At 29.2% G+C, this 13,468-nt stretch overlaps 1 long non-coding RNA gene across 2 annotated transcripts; it reads right to left on the bottom strand.

Annotated features, from left to right (window-relative positions):
• Positions 1 to 7,854: 7,854 nt before the first annotated feature.
• LOC111295080 (uncharacterized) lies at positions 7,855 to 12,899 on the bottom strand. 2 transcript variants are annotated; one of them, XR_016327634.1, is made up of 4 exons: positions 12,498 to 12,899; positions 9,736 to 9,861; positions 9,525 to 9,568; positions 7,855 to 8,403 (listed from the first exon to the last, which is right to left on the bottom strand). It is a non-coding gene; the product is annotated as an uncharacterized LOC111295080 (long non-coding RNA). The 2 variants fall into 2 exon arrangements; XR_016327633.1 differs by lacking the exon at positions 9,736 to 9,861 and having other exon boundaries at positions 12,498 to 12,895.
• Between the last annotated feature and the right edge of the window lie 569 nt (positions 12,900 to 13,468).

The following is a 13,468-nucleotide window of genomic DNA, read 5'->3' as shown; positions in this document are numbered from 1 at the left end:
ATAAAAATAAACATATTAAAACATTATAATTAAAATAGCCTAAATCAATTATTATATTTAATGTTACATATATTGACCACATTATATATATCATTAAAAGTCATACTTAATATAACAATCATTGCTAGAATAAGCAAACTCATGTGTTTCATCATCATCATCATCTTCTTTTTTTCCTTTTTCTTTATCAACATTATCATCATCATCATCATTTTTTTTCTTCTTCTACTCAAATCACTTGTTCATAATCTATTTCATTATAATCACTAGCAACAAAAATTGTAGAATTATCAAGTTTTTATGAGGTATTTCATGGAATAAAAACTTCAACTTATTGGTATACGTCTTCATTTAAATTAGTCATTTGTTCTTCATATCTATCATTATTACTTAGTCGATATGCGCTTTTGACCTTTATTTTGAAGACTGCCCACCAATAATTTCAATCTCTTCTTCTAAAAGGATAGCTTATATATGAAACTTGATGTATTTACGAAGCTAAGACAAATGATTTATTACTAGTAAGTATTGAATTGTGTTTAATTTCAATAAAACCACAATAGAAATTTACCCTTACTCTCTTCTCCATGTTAAGCTAATGACATTTAAAAAGTATAACCTTATTTCCTACTTTAAAATACTCTAATTCAATGATATTTTTTAAAATACCTTAAAAGTCATGCTTATAATCATTGCAACAACTTTCTTTCACACATACCCCATAATTCATTATCTTTTGAGTTTGACTATAGTTAATTGTATGAAACTTAAAATCATTCACAAATTAACATTTGAAACAACTAACCATGTGTCTTAGGCCATAAGCTATCTTAACTAGACAATGATCAATTTTGCCCTTTTGCTCTTCAACCTATCTAATCGTAAAACATTAAAATTGATCATTGCTTTTAATTATATGAGAATATGATTTCTATTCGTATATACTATTATGTTCTAAACTTAAAAATCATCTTAACCATTGCGAAAATCTTACATCGTCTGCTTTCTCCAACTTTACAGCACTTATATTTACAAATTCTCTTATTATCGAGTCATTAAATATCTTATCATTGTAAATTACATATTAGAAAAAACTTAAAAACTAATTAGAAACAATCCATTATACAGTTGACATAATACTTACTCAATGTAAGGATTTATCTTTTCACAATTTAATAAAACATTTAAGTGTGTCATGGTATGCTCATTCGCTAATAGTCATTAAAACTTATCTTGTGGATCTAATGCTCAGCCATGATGAGTGAATACCCAAAACCATCCCTTAAATTCCACAACTCTTCTAATATCATTTCTTGAAAAATGATTCAATCTTTTTAACACATGTGGATCAAAATATAATGAGCAAAAAGTAAATATCTCTTCGATAACATGTGCCTCACATATAGATGCTTCAACAAATGCTCAATTGGTGTATTTTTTCTTGAGATGATAAAGAAACATAATAATCATCATAGTATAACATAAATGTTATTGATGAAAAATTAAATTAATCAATGTTAATGTCTAACAACTAAAATATATTACCTCTTAAATGAATACATACATCGATAATGAATAGGTGCACCAATTTTTGTCTCGTTAGGCAAATGAATTGGCAAATGCTCTATAGAAACAAAAAACCTTAGAGGAAAAATATTTTCTAATTTACAAATTGTTTGTACAATGATTTTTTTAACACTTTTGTATGATCTACATGTAATTTAGTAGAATACAGATCTCTAAAAAAATGAGATAGCTCAATAATTGTCTCACAAATGAAGTTAGACACCAAATCACAAAAGGCAATTGGAAGCAATTATTGCATGCAAACATGACAATCATGATTTTTCATCTCATAAAACTTGTAATTAGCCATGTTTATGCATCGAGCTATATTAGACGCAAAACCATCAAGAAGTTTTAATTGTTTAATCTATGTACAAATATCTCTTCTCTACTTTTTGCTTAAAGTGTAAAAAGATTTAGGCATAAAACTTTCATATTTTTTTTAACTAGTTTCAACTCGGGTCAGTTACAATATACCTTAAGATTTTGTCTAACCTTTATGTTATCTTTACTTTTACCCTTAGCATTCATTATTGTGTTAAAGATATTGTCAAAAATATTACATTCAATACGCATCACATCAAAATTGTGCTGAATAAGATTGGTATGCAAATGGGGCTATTCCTAAAATATATTTTTTTTCACCTAATTATGACTTTCACCAAAATCAACTAACTTCCTATCATTACATTTCATGCCAAATGTGCAATAGGAAAGCTATCTAATTAAGCTAAAAATTTTTCACCTAATAATGAAATAATAGGGGAGTCACGTTTAATATTTTTTTGTAGATTTATGTATTTGCCTTCTAAAGCGATGATCAAGAGGCAAAAACTAACAATAACAATCGAAAAAATGAGGCTTCTTTTCATAAGCCAATTGAAAAGACTTTTCATGTCCCATGTAATAAGGACACAATAAAATTCTATGAATGCTCTATCCAGACAATAAACCATATGTGAGAAAATCATTACTTGTCCAAAAAAAGGCTGCCCTCAAATGAAAGTTTTATTTTTTATATGCATCATAAGTACCATGATATTTTTAACTCATTTATCAAAAGTTTCAAGAAAACATCAATATTTTAACCTGGATTACTGTTTCATGGAATGGCCATATTTAACAAGCTTTATTCTTTCTTCATACACAACCATGGTGACAAATTGTACATCACTATTATTATTGATCAACAAGAGTATGGTTTCATACTTGGACCGAATAGACAAAAATCATCAACACATAATCCTTATCTTATATTTCAAATTTCAAGTATAAATGATTCATGACTGCGATTGAAATGTTTCCAAGCTTTACCATCAATAGGATGTTGAAATATACCATCATGACTTTGATTATAGGCATGTCATGCCATATATTTAGCAATTTTAGTTGACATATAAAGTTTTTGAAGTCTCGGTATCAGTGGATATAGTGTAAGATTTTATAAGAAATATATTTTTCCTTTCATTACTAGATTTATTTCTTAAATATCGAGGATGATCACATATTAAATAATATGTCAAGTTTGTTGTTTCCTTATAAAACAACATGCAATTGTTTTTGCATACATGAATTTTTTTATAACCAAGTCAAAGTTTCATCATCCTTTTTTTTTTTTTTTTCATTTTATGAAAGTTTTTTGGTAATTTATCATTCATCAACAAGATATCTTTCATTATGCCCATCAGATGATCAAAACATGACTCATTCATGTTAAATTTTAATTTACAATTTAAAAGTTACAATATAGCAAATAAGATTGTATGTTTTATATAACCTGACCATAATTATTCATCCATATCATTCAACAAAGAATAGAAGCTTATTGCGTCTGCATTAAATTTTTCTTGTCAACTCTTGCATCACTAGCGTGAGAAGCATTCACCCCAAAATCAAGATAGATAGCATTTATAACCATTCTAGTATATGGATTTTCTATTCTTCTTTACTAATTTGTTCAAAGGTATCCCTATTTGTTGATGGTTATCCTACTTCTAATTCTTCATGTGAGATCCAACTCATATAATCAAGAATAAACTTTTTATAATAAAGGTGCTCACACATCATCCACATTTAAAAACTATCTATTCTTCCATAAGGGTACAAGGACACTTAATCTTCCCATTACTTACAAAGTATGGTTGAGAATAAACATATCCAATAAATTCCTTTACACCATCATAGAAATTTTGACTAATGTATCTATTTACATCTAAACGAGAATATATCCAATGATGATCTTTGTCTATCATTGCATCATCATAAAGGTTTAAAAAATATAATTCTTAGTATATTGTATTAAGTACATATGTAATAATACTTTATTTAAAGTTTCAAAATATTTTTAAAATTTTACTTTGAGATTATGCTTTTATTGCGGTAACAAAGAAATGTCTATTTCAAGTTCAAATAAAAAGAAAAAGAAATTGCCCATTTCAGTCCAAAGAAAGTAAGCAACAATAATGAATTATTTCAACACAAATTCTTAAACACAAGTATATATGCAATAATATATTATTTAAAGTTAGAGATTGAGATTTTGCTTTCCAACACAAATACACAAATTCTTCAACACAAACACAGAAATGCATATTTCTACTTTAAATAAACAAAAAATGAAAATACTTATTTCAAGCCAAAATATGAAATTTCAACACATATTTAGTCTAATAGCACAAAATTTCAACACAAATTTTTCAACACAAGTATGGTTTAAAGTTAGATATTGAGATTTTATTTTCCAACACAAATACAAAAATTTTTATTTCTAGTTCAACGCAATCACATAAATGCCTATTTCTAGTTTAAATAAACAAAAAAAAAAAAAAACATTTCTAACCAAACAACAATATTTCAACATAGATTAGTTTGAATACACAAAATTTCAACGTATATTTACATTTTTCAACTTAGTATTTGTGCAAGGAAGCAAGAAGGGCATGATCCACGAATAGAGCAAGACAAAATTTTGGAGAAATGGGGTGGATTGGGAGGCTGATGGTGGTTCACGAATAGGTGGAATCACAGCCGTGTTAAAAGGGTGGATGAGTCTTCACGGGCTAACTGTGAGGAGAATGAGGCACCAACGGCAACAAAGAGAGGAAAGAGGAGAGAAGAGAGGAGAGAAAAAAAGTAAGGGATTTCAAAATCGAGGAAGATAGAAAAAGTGGAATGTGATTTTTTCTTTTAAAGGATTTAGCGATGGATTATTAATGAAACTTTTGTCGGTAATGCAAAATTTTTTCACTTTTAATGATAGATTATTGATGGAATCCATTGATAATTTTGTTTTTTAGAGACAGATTATCAACAAAATTTGTTGGTAATTAAAATTTTTTTCCCTCCCAATTTAATTTGAAAAATATATTTTAAAATATTTTAATCAAATTTTTTTTATTGATGGAAAAAATCTATCGGTAATCCGTCGTTAAAAAATTTACAGACGGATTATAGATGGGTTTTTTTTGTTAATAAATCCTATGCCAATTTCCTACAACAACATCACCTATGAAATATTAATGAATAATTTTCTATTGATAAATTCTATCGGTATTTTGTTAGTAAAAAAAAATCTATTTTTTTTTCAAATTTCTATTGATTAACTGTTGAAAATTCATTGACAATTTTCAATGAAAAAATTTCATCTATGCCATCCATATTATTGAGATTTTTTATAGTGTTAATTTTTTCTAATTAATTAACACGAACACAAAAAACGGACAATACTCTTTTGGGTAGAAACTAATCCATAGCATAGGATTCGAAATTATATTCAAGTTAATAAACAATTCAATGAGAATGCATGCAGGTAACATCAAGATAAGGTAGCACATAAATCAAACAACCCCTAACAAAACTAAAAATAGAGACGAAAAAAACAACCCTTCAATATAGAGAGAAAAATCAATAAAAAAATTGACAATAATTAAATATATTATCAAATAAATTGACAATTGTTTATATCTCAAGTTTTTTTTTTTTTCAAAGACCCATGGGAATTTTAAATAATATTGACAGTTTTTTTATATAAATAATTACTTTGCAATATCTTTTAAATAACTATGTACTCTTGCATTGTCTGTGTATAAAAATAAATGAGACTTGTCTACGAGTTGGTAGAAATTTTAAGCTCAAGCCCAATTTAATCTAGCTTTTGAAAATATTTTATTATTAAATAACTAATTTTTAGTTAATTTTAATTAAAAATATTAAAAAATTAAATTATTTATATAAAATTATTTTAATATTAAATTGAAACTAAATTGACCTAAATGAAAATGAACGAATCTGGCTGAGTTTTGAACAAACATTTTGAGCCATGTATAGCTGCTCATGAATCTTTCTAGAACATAAGCCATTCAACAGCTATCCAATCCAAAAAAATAGTACGTTTTTCATTTGTATGAAAATTGCTCCTATGTCAACAGTAGAGTCCGTTTGAAATACAAAATTCCCTTTTTAACAACGGAAAGTAGCACAAGTGAAAGATATTTTGCACTTAAAGGCCCATATGAACATGTGTAGGGCAAAATTCATAGTCTACAACTCTTTTGTCAATAAACTTGTATTCATGTCCAGAGTCGACTCTTTTAGCAGTTGTCGCACATGATTCCTATAATTCGACTTCACAATGATCAATGGTTCCACATTGAAAACTTGGCTATTAAAAAAAAAAATGTGACAATGAAAAAAGACTTCTATACATAAAAATTTCATAATAAAATCGCAAGGCGCTTTCACCTAACCAAACTCAAATGAAAGTAGTAGACCTTGAATTTGTCGCCAATTAAGCAGCTGAAATTTAATCTACTAGATTTCTACCCTTGCTTCGCTGAGGGCTTTTCTTATGTGTTGATTTCTTTTTTATTTTCATTGGCAGAGAATAATGCAGTGGAGGCATCAGCATAACTTTGCTTTTTTTGTTGCCAGTTAATTGTCACATTAAATTCATCTTAAAATGCTTTCACCGAGCATGGCTCAAAAGGTTCTAAGATAACATGCCACAAATAAATCAAATCAAAATTTATTTCTAAAGGAAAAAGAAAAATATGCTTTCTAAACTTAAATTGAAATAAAATTTCAACTGAATTAAAAAATGTATTAAAAGTAAACAACATTCAGAACTATCTTAACATTTCATCACAAAAATGAAAGAAAAATAATAGAGTTGCATGAAATCAATCTAAACTTCAAGCAATCAACGATTGTGAAACTCTCCTACAATATTATATGCAGTTTCCTATAATCATACCTTAGACAAAAGCTCTGTATCATCCATAGCATGAAGATCCAAAAGCTTAACTCCAAAATCCACCCTAAACTCTTGAGAATAGAACCCATCTGATGTATGGTTATATCCGATCGTGCTTCTTTCTTGAATTTTGGGTAGTTGATGTGTATGGTTCTGACCCAAATTCCTGATTAAAATTGAATTCTCTCGTTAATTTGAATAGCCTCTGCTTCTCTTCTGCAGATTGAGCTCTAGAACCTTTCAATAGTGTAATCGTAGCTTCTCATTATCTTAAAACATATAAACTGTAAACCTATTTAAACATATAAAATAATAACAAGATGTATTTAAAATACAGACAGTTCTTTCAAAAGCAAATAAAAACTAAAATGCTCATGGGAAAAATCATGCCAAATTAATGAGGATAATGAGAAATTACTATATCAAGACATGATTTAAAGCATTTAAATTCATCAAAATTGACCACCTAAAGTAAATTTAAAGCAACTAAAAATATGATTAATCCAATCCAAATTACGTACATCTGAATCGAGCAATGAAAAGGTAATAATTAAAAGCAACAGAAAAGATAAATAAATACTCGTGAAAATTCAAAGCAGTGCGTTGGTTACCTTGCATGAAAGAGAAATTAGAACTTAAAGATTTTTTCGCATACTTCAAGTCCTGCTGCTTAGCACAATTAGAATCAAGGGATTAGCTGTAATGCTCCATCAGTTCTCATTTCATTATTAGTTTAGCTTGTTTGTTATCGAGCAGTTCTAGGTTAAAAAATGAAACTTCATAGCTATCCAAAACAGTAAGCATAAGACAAAACTAAGTTTCACTTCTTTTTTTGTTCACCACAGTTGAAAGCATAGAGCATGATGCTAGTGTCTTGGTGTGTTGTGCTATGAGTTTCTTTATGGAGTCCCTCCTTTTGTTGTTATATCCAATCATGCTTCTTTCTTCAATTTCCCTTTCTCTTTTTCCTTCCCTTTTCTCTCTTCTAATTTTTTTCGGTTGTGATGTCCATAAGCTTTTGCTTTGTTTTTCGATCATTCTCTCCCCTTTTTTTTTTGTTTTCCTTTCTTTTTTCTTTTCTCCTTTCAAATCTAGAAGCCTCTCCCCTTACGACATCTAGAAACTTCGTCTGTCCACTGACCGTAAAACAATATTTTCTCAAATTTACCCTTTAAATTTTTTAATACATTATTAACATATACAATCAAATGCAGTTCCTTGCAGTCTGGAGACTGCTTAGTTTCTATTGTTTTTTTCTTTATCTTTTGCTTTCTATTCATTTTTTGCAAGAAAATTAAAAAACAGTAAAAGCATCAATTAAACCGAGTCTATTATGAATAAAGTTTTAACTTAATTTCAACCATTGAACAACTATAACACATGTTTTTATATTGAGTCAGGACAACTGAAATCCCAGAACAATATAAATAGTAATTACTCTCAAGGCCTTTCTTAAATTCAACAAGCATTTCAGAATTCCAATAAGCTATGGTCTTTTAGAACCCTCATCCGCATATGCTCGGATGGTTTCCACCCTCGCCACCTCCTTGGCCAATGCTGACAGATCCTCCCCAATCCTTCTCCATCTATAACATAGTAATTTCCACAAAGTAATAAATAAAATCACTGCTCTCCATGCAAAAATTCAAAAAACATGCCTCAACTTTCCAACAAAAATAGACAAAATCAATATCAAAATGGAAACTTTTACATTGATTCGAGCCTGAAACAGAGCTTCGAGAACAAATGGAAGATCCTAGATCAATAAATTTCTAATTTACATCATGTTCCACAGTTAAATTGACATTTGAGAACATTGAAATATTGCATGCAACCAAAAGAAACAGTGATATGGCACCTTTCAAGAATGAATTTTCCCTTTTTGTACTTCTTAGTCTTCTCATGTGTAGACTCCTACACTCATTCACACAATTAGCAAAAGGGAAAAATGTTCTATGAAATTAATTCATGCAATTAAGCCTTGTAAAGAAATCAAACCAGCAAAACTCAAAATTGCTAAGCCAGTTTTTACATATTTCCATCCCACAATTGAGCCACACCCAACACAGATTTTATCAAAAACAATGTGCATTTTAATCATCATCATGCGGTATGCTTCCTCTCCTGCTGTGATATTCACATCGTTATGCATTAAGAAAGAAAATACATTGTTTGAACCATTTGTATCTGCAGAATGCATATGATTTAAGTAATGAAACGTGCCCCAAGACTCAAATCCATCATTGGCATTTTGCATTTGGCTACTCGATGGTTATTCTTGTAACAATTACTATGCTTCACTTATAATCTAGATGTTAAACAAACAATATGAAGAATGAAGGCAAATCATAGAAAAGGATGACCGACTTATTGATTATTAGCTATCTGTTTGCCAGTGGGTTGTCTAGAATAGCAACTAGTTGACTGGTTCAAATTGTTGATTTTTTAGTTGTTTATTTAGTAGAAATAAGATGATTTCATTCATTTTTATATGCAAATAAACAGAAAGGAAATAAAAGGACATATCATACCACAATCAAGACCTTACAAATGCATAGCTTTCATTGATTGCAGCAAAGAAAGCATATATATGGTAATATAGTAGAAAAACATGAGCATGATTTTTGAATATAAAAGAATATTTCTAAACAACATTGTAAGTAGGCAAAAATTGGCTTTATAGGGTATAGGACAATGAAACACTTACACTTTATCAAAAAAATAAGCCTTTCCATGCTTACAGTGAAAAAACTGAAACACAGGTAAATGATGAGGTTAGTATGTGTCTGTGTTGCTAAGCAATAGCTGACATAATACATGGGACAATGAAGAGCGTGATTATGATGAAGAGATAGATAAGACAGAAAATCCATTTAGATTTTTGAGTAAGGAAAGGGCTATTGACAATATCACCGCACTTTCATATCTCTCATTTTTTTCATCCATCGAGCAACAAAATAGCTTTGCTGTTAGTGTATGCATTATGCAAGAAGCCTCGTATGATGATAATTACGTATAGTCTATGGACATTGGAACCAGTCAAACTGTATCACAATAAAATCAATATTAATAGTCAGGAAAAAGAGGGTAAGGTGGTTTTAAAACATATAACAAGAATGTTCAAACTAAAATGATAGACTGATGTACAAATCACTTCTTCTACTTCTTCCTTTTGTCTCAATTTTTTTATGTTTCAAATTTACAATATCAAACAACATATTAGCCATAAAACCGAATAACCCCCAATTCAACCAGTCAATGTCCATTTAGGAATTGATACAAAATCAAAATAGAAAGGAAGTTATATAGTACTTAGTAGTGACTTATTTTCTAGCACCAACTAAAAGCCTCCATACAATTGAAAGAGGCAATCATTCTCAATGAGACAGTCGTGATGATTCTTAGACTTTCTCTCATCCCAATGACTTCTTCATCCATCAAAGTTGTAAGTAAATGTTAATTCCAAAGTAACATCCATAATTGCAAAAAAAAAAAAAAATTACAATTGAATATTATGTGCAACGTTTCTGCTGTATTTCTATTATCAAGGGGAAATACCATGACAAATGGAATCCCTCAGAAAAACTTCAACAACCAAACCTAAAGAAGAATCAATCTGTTTCAGTTAAATCCGATGATGGGTTCAATCATTTTCATTATTTTTGATCCATTAGTCACATATTTACAAATTTTAGATAAGCCAACAAAACTTCACGAAGGAACCAAGGATACAAAATAACCCAAAAAAGAAACTAATGTATTTCACAAAGCACGCAACAATGTAGAAAGAAACACGTGAAAGAAGAAAAAAATGTGGAGACAGATCATTTGATTTTGTTAGCAAAAAGAAGAACCTTAGAAATAATGTCATCAAGCAGAGCACGATGGATATGGCAGTGCTTGCAACCATAAATGCTTTCTTCAAGAGTGATTACAAATAGCCTTCCCATTTTTTTTCTTTTCTTTTTTCCTTCTTTATCCAAGTATCAATCTATCTAGAAAACCTTAAAAAAAAATTTTTAAAATAAAAAATAAAAAAAATTCAGATAACTGTTTTGTTCCTTTAAATTCTTTTTGTGAGGATGATTGTGCAAAGATGGTTTCAGGTTAAACGTTCTGGTTCTTGACTCTATGATTCCTTATTTTGCATGTGTCTCCAAGCTCTGTAGGACAACAATTTGTTTGTATCCGTTGTAATTCATTAACAAAGTAAGATCAGAAAAATTCAACAATTGGATGTTTGGTAAAGTAGACATATACGGTTTAATTGGGAAAAGATTCAAGGCTTCAGCTACCATCAATAACCCTTTTTTTGAGAACATAACGGTGAATGAAAATAAAAGATCGATTAATGAAAAGGCTGAAAGAAAAAAGGCAAATTAACTCATATGGTTTAGATTACTAAAGAGCGTAATAATCAGACTCTACATGGGGCATACAGCTAAATTTACACAAATCTATTTAATTCAACCATAATATATATATTATATATATTAATATTAATTAAAAAAAAACTTCAAATCAAAATTGAGATTAATTAAACACATCACTATTCTATTCTCCTACAATTTATTTATAAATTATATGTAGTTAGGATATGAACAGTGTATATACTATCTAAGGAAACCAAAAGCTTAAAAGTTTCAATCATATTTTTATAGAAACATATAATCTTCGATTAAGCAATTAATATTCCCATTTCAAATCAGTTACAATCTAAAGTTGAATTGAAATAAACCTTTTTTTTTTCTTATCTGAATGAAGACCAGTATAATTTTGCTTACACAAAATTAGTTAACCAAGTATTATCACATTATGCTGATGACTATCAAAATCTGACTTCTTAACAGCCACTCGATGGGCATGTCTATCAAAACGATTACTATTAAACCATTATTTATAAATGTTTATCAGAAATAATCAAAAAATAAAGTACTTTATCTGAATGCAACCATTTCTAGGAAAACTATATCCACCTGCAAGAAGAGAAAATCAGGATTCCCTCCAAAGTTGTGGTCATCTGCAGGGATCCATTAGAGGTAAAGACAAGCATTCAACTACTCAAATTGCTTTCTTGGGTTGGGCTGCTTAAACTGAATGTTGCTGGCCATTACTTATAAGTAACTTATAAATTTATATATATGTCAACAATTTTCAAACACCAAACACCATAAAAAACTCATGCATTCATAAAAAAAAATACAAACAAAGATAATAGTGATATCCAGCAAAATCTCTATCAAAACATGCAAAGAAAAAAGCTCCATAAACACATGCATATAGGCTGATGCATAAAAACTCACTGTGCATCTTTAATCACAACTCTTAGCCTAACTTCATCAATGCAAAATAAATCAACAAACATGTAAAAAAATCATTATTTTTTGCATGTTTTTCGCCATTTTCAAAGTATCATAATTCATAGTAAAAAAAATTCACCTAGCAGAAAAAAAAAACTAATTAAACCCCAATTGATTAAGAACGCAAACCCCAAAATCCCACTAAACCAATCAATACCCAACTAATTTTTCTACAAATTAAACCAATCTAAACAATACCCAGATGCCAAAACCAAGCATTTAGATAGAAAACCACAAAAAATTTTAAGAAAAGGACATCCCTACATTACTTTCTTTCCAAACTTCGTACACACATTTTTCCATGAGAGAAATTCCAATACCTCCTCTTCCTTTCTCATAGCTTTATTGTATTACGTTGGAACGGAGTCGAAGATTTGAAACTTCTACGGGATTTTCATTTTATTTAAAAAAAAAAATCACAAAACCTCTTCTCGCAAAACCCTTCTCCACCACACTGAAAATAATACTCAATCGTGAGTGAGGGATTTTTAGAAGGAAATGGAAAAGGGAATGCTTTGAAGTTTTTTGGAGAAGACGCTTCCGAAGAAGAAGAAAGACACCAATTACCAAGAAAGATATGGAAAAGGAAATGCTTAGAAGCTTCTGGAGGAAGATTCTGGAGAAGAAGAAAGACGTAAATTACATTACATTGCTGAGTTGTCCCCATTAAAACCAATTGGGGACAGCTTTTATATATCTTTATGGATGTTCTCATTCAAACGACACAATTGTGTCATCCTCCTCACCTTAATTAACCATGATAAAAACCCAAAAAAAAAAAAAAAATTCTGGGCAAATTCCTTCTCATTCTCCACTTAATTTCCCACTGCATTAATTCTCAAAATCTATTACGATTTTAGCACAAAAAAAAATTTATTACGATTTGATTTTTAATCAATTTGAAAGTGGGTTTAGAATTTTGCAGATAAGTACCCTAAGAGCATTTTTTTAATATTAGTTAAGATTCTATTTATAGTAATTTAGTTTTTAATGAATAGAGTAGTTGACAACTATTGTTTTAAAGTTCCATATGTTAAAAAATTAATTACTTTATATAGTAACTTTAAAGGGTACTTGTTAGTTAAACCCTTGTAGCAATTAATTATCTTTAAGGAAGACATACTTGTGTGTGTGATTTCCTAAGTTCTTTGGAGTTTTGATAAGGAGAAACTTAAAAAATATAACATCTTCATATTATGGACAAAGGCAAAATTTTCTTGATTTTGGTCGATAAGACTAAGACAGCCTAGTTTAAGTAGACCGGCCAAATGTTTCTTAGCAATTTCTTTCG

Source organism: Durio zibethinus, chromosome 14, assembly GCF_047325235.1.
Source record: "Durio zibethinus cultivar Kanyao isolate XHJ-2024 chromosome 14, ASM4732523v1, whole genome shotgun sequence".
NCBI classification, from domain to species: Eukaryota; Viridiplantae; Streptophyta; class Magnoliopsida; order Malvales; family Malvaceae; genus Durio; species Durio zibethinus.
Note: the sequence above shows the minus strand (reverse complement) of the source record. Positions and strands in the feature narration are given on the sequence as shown.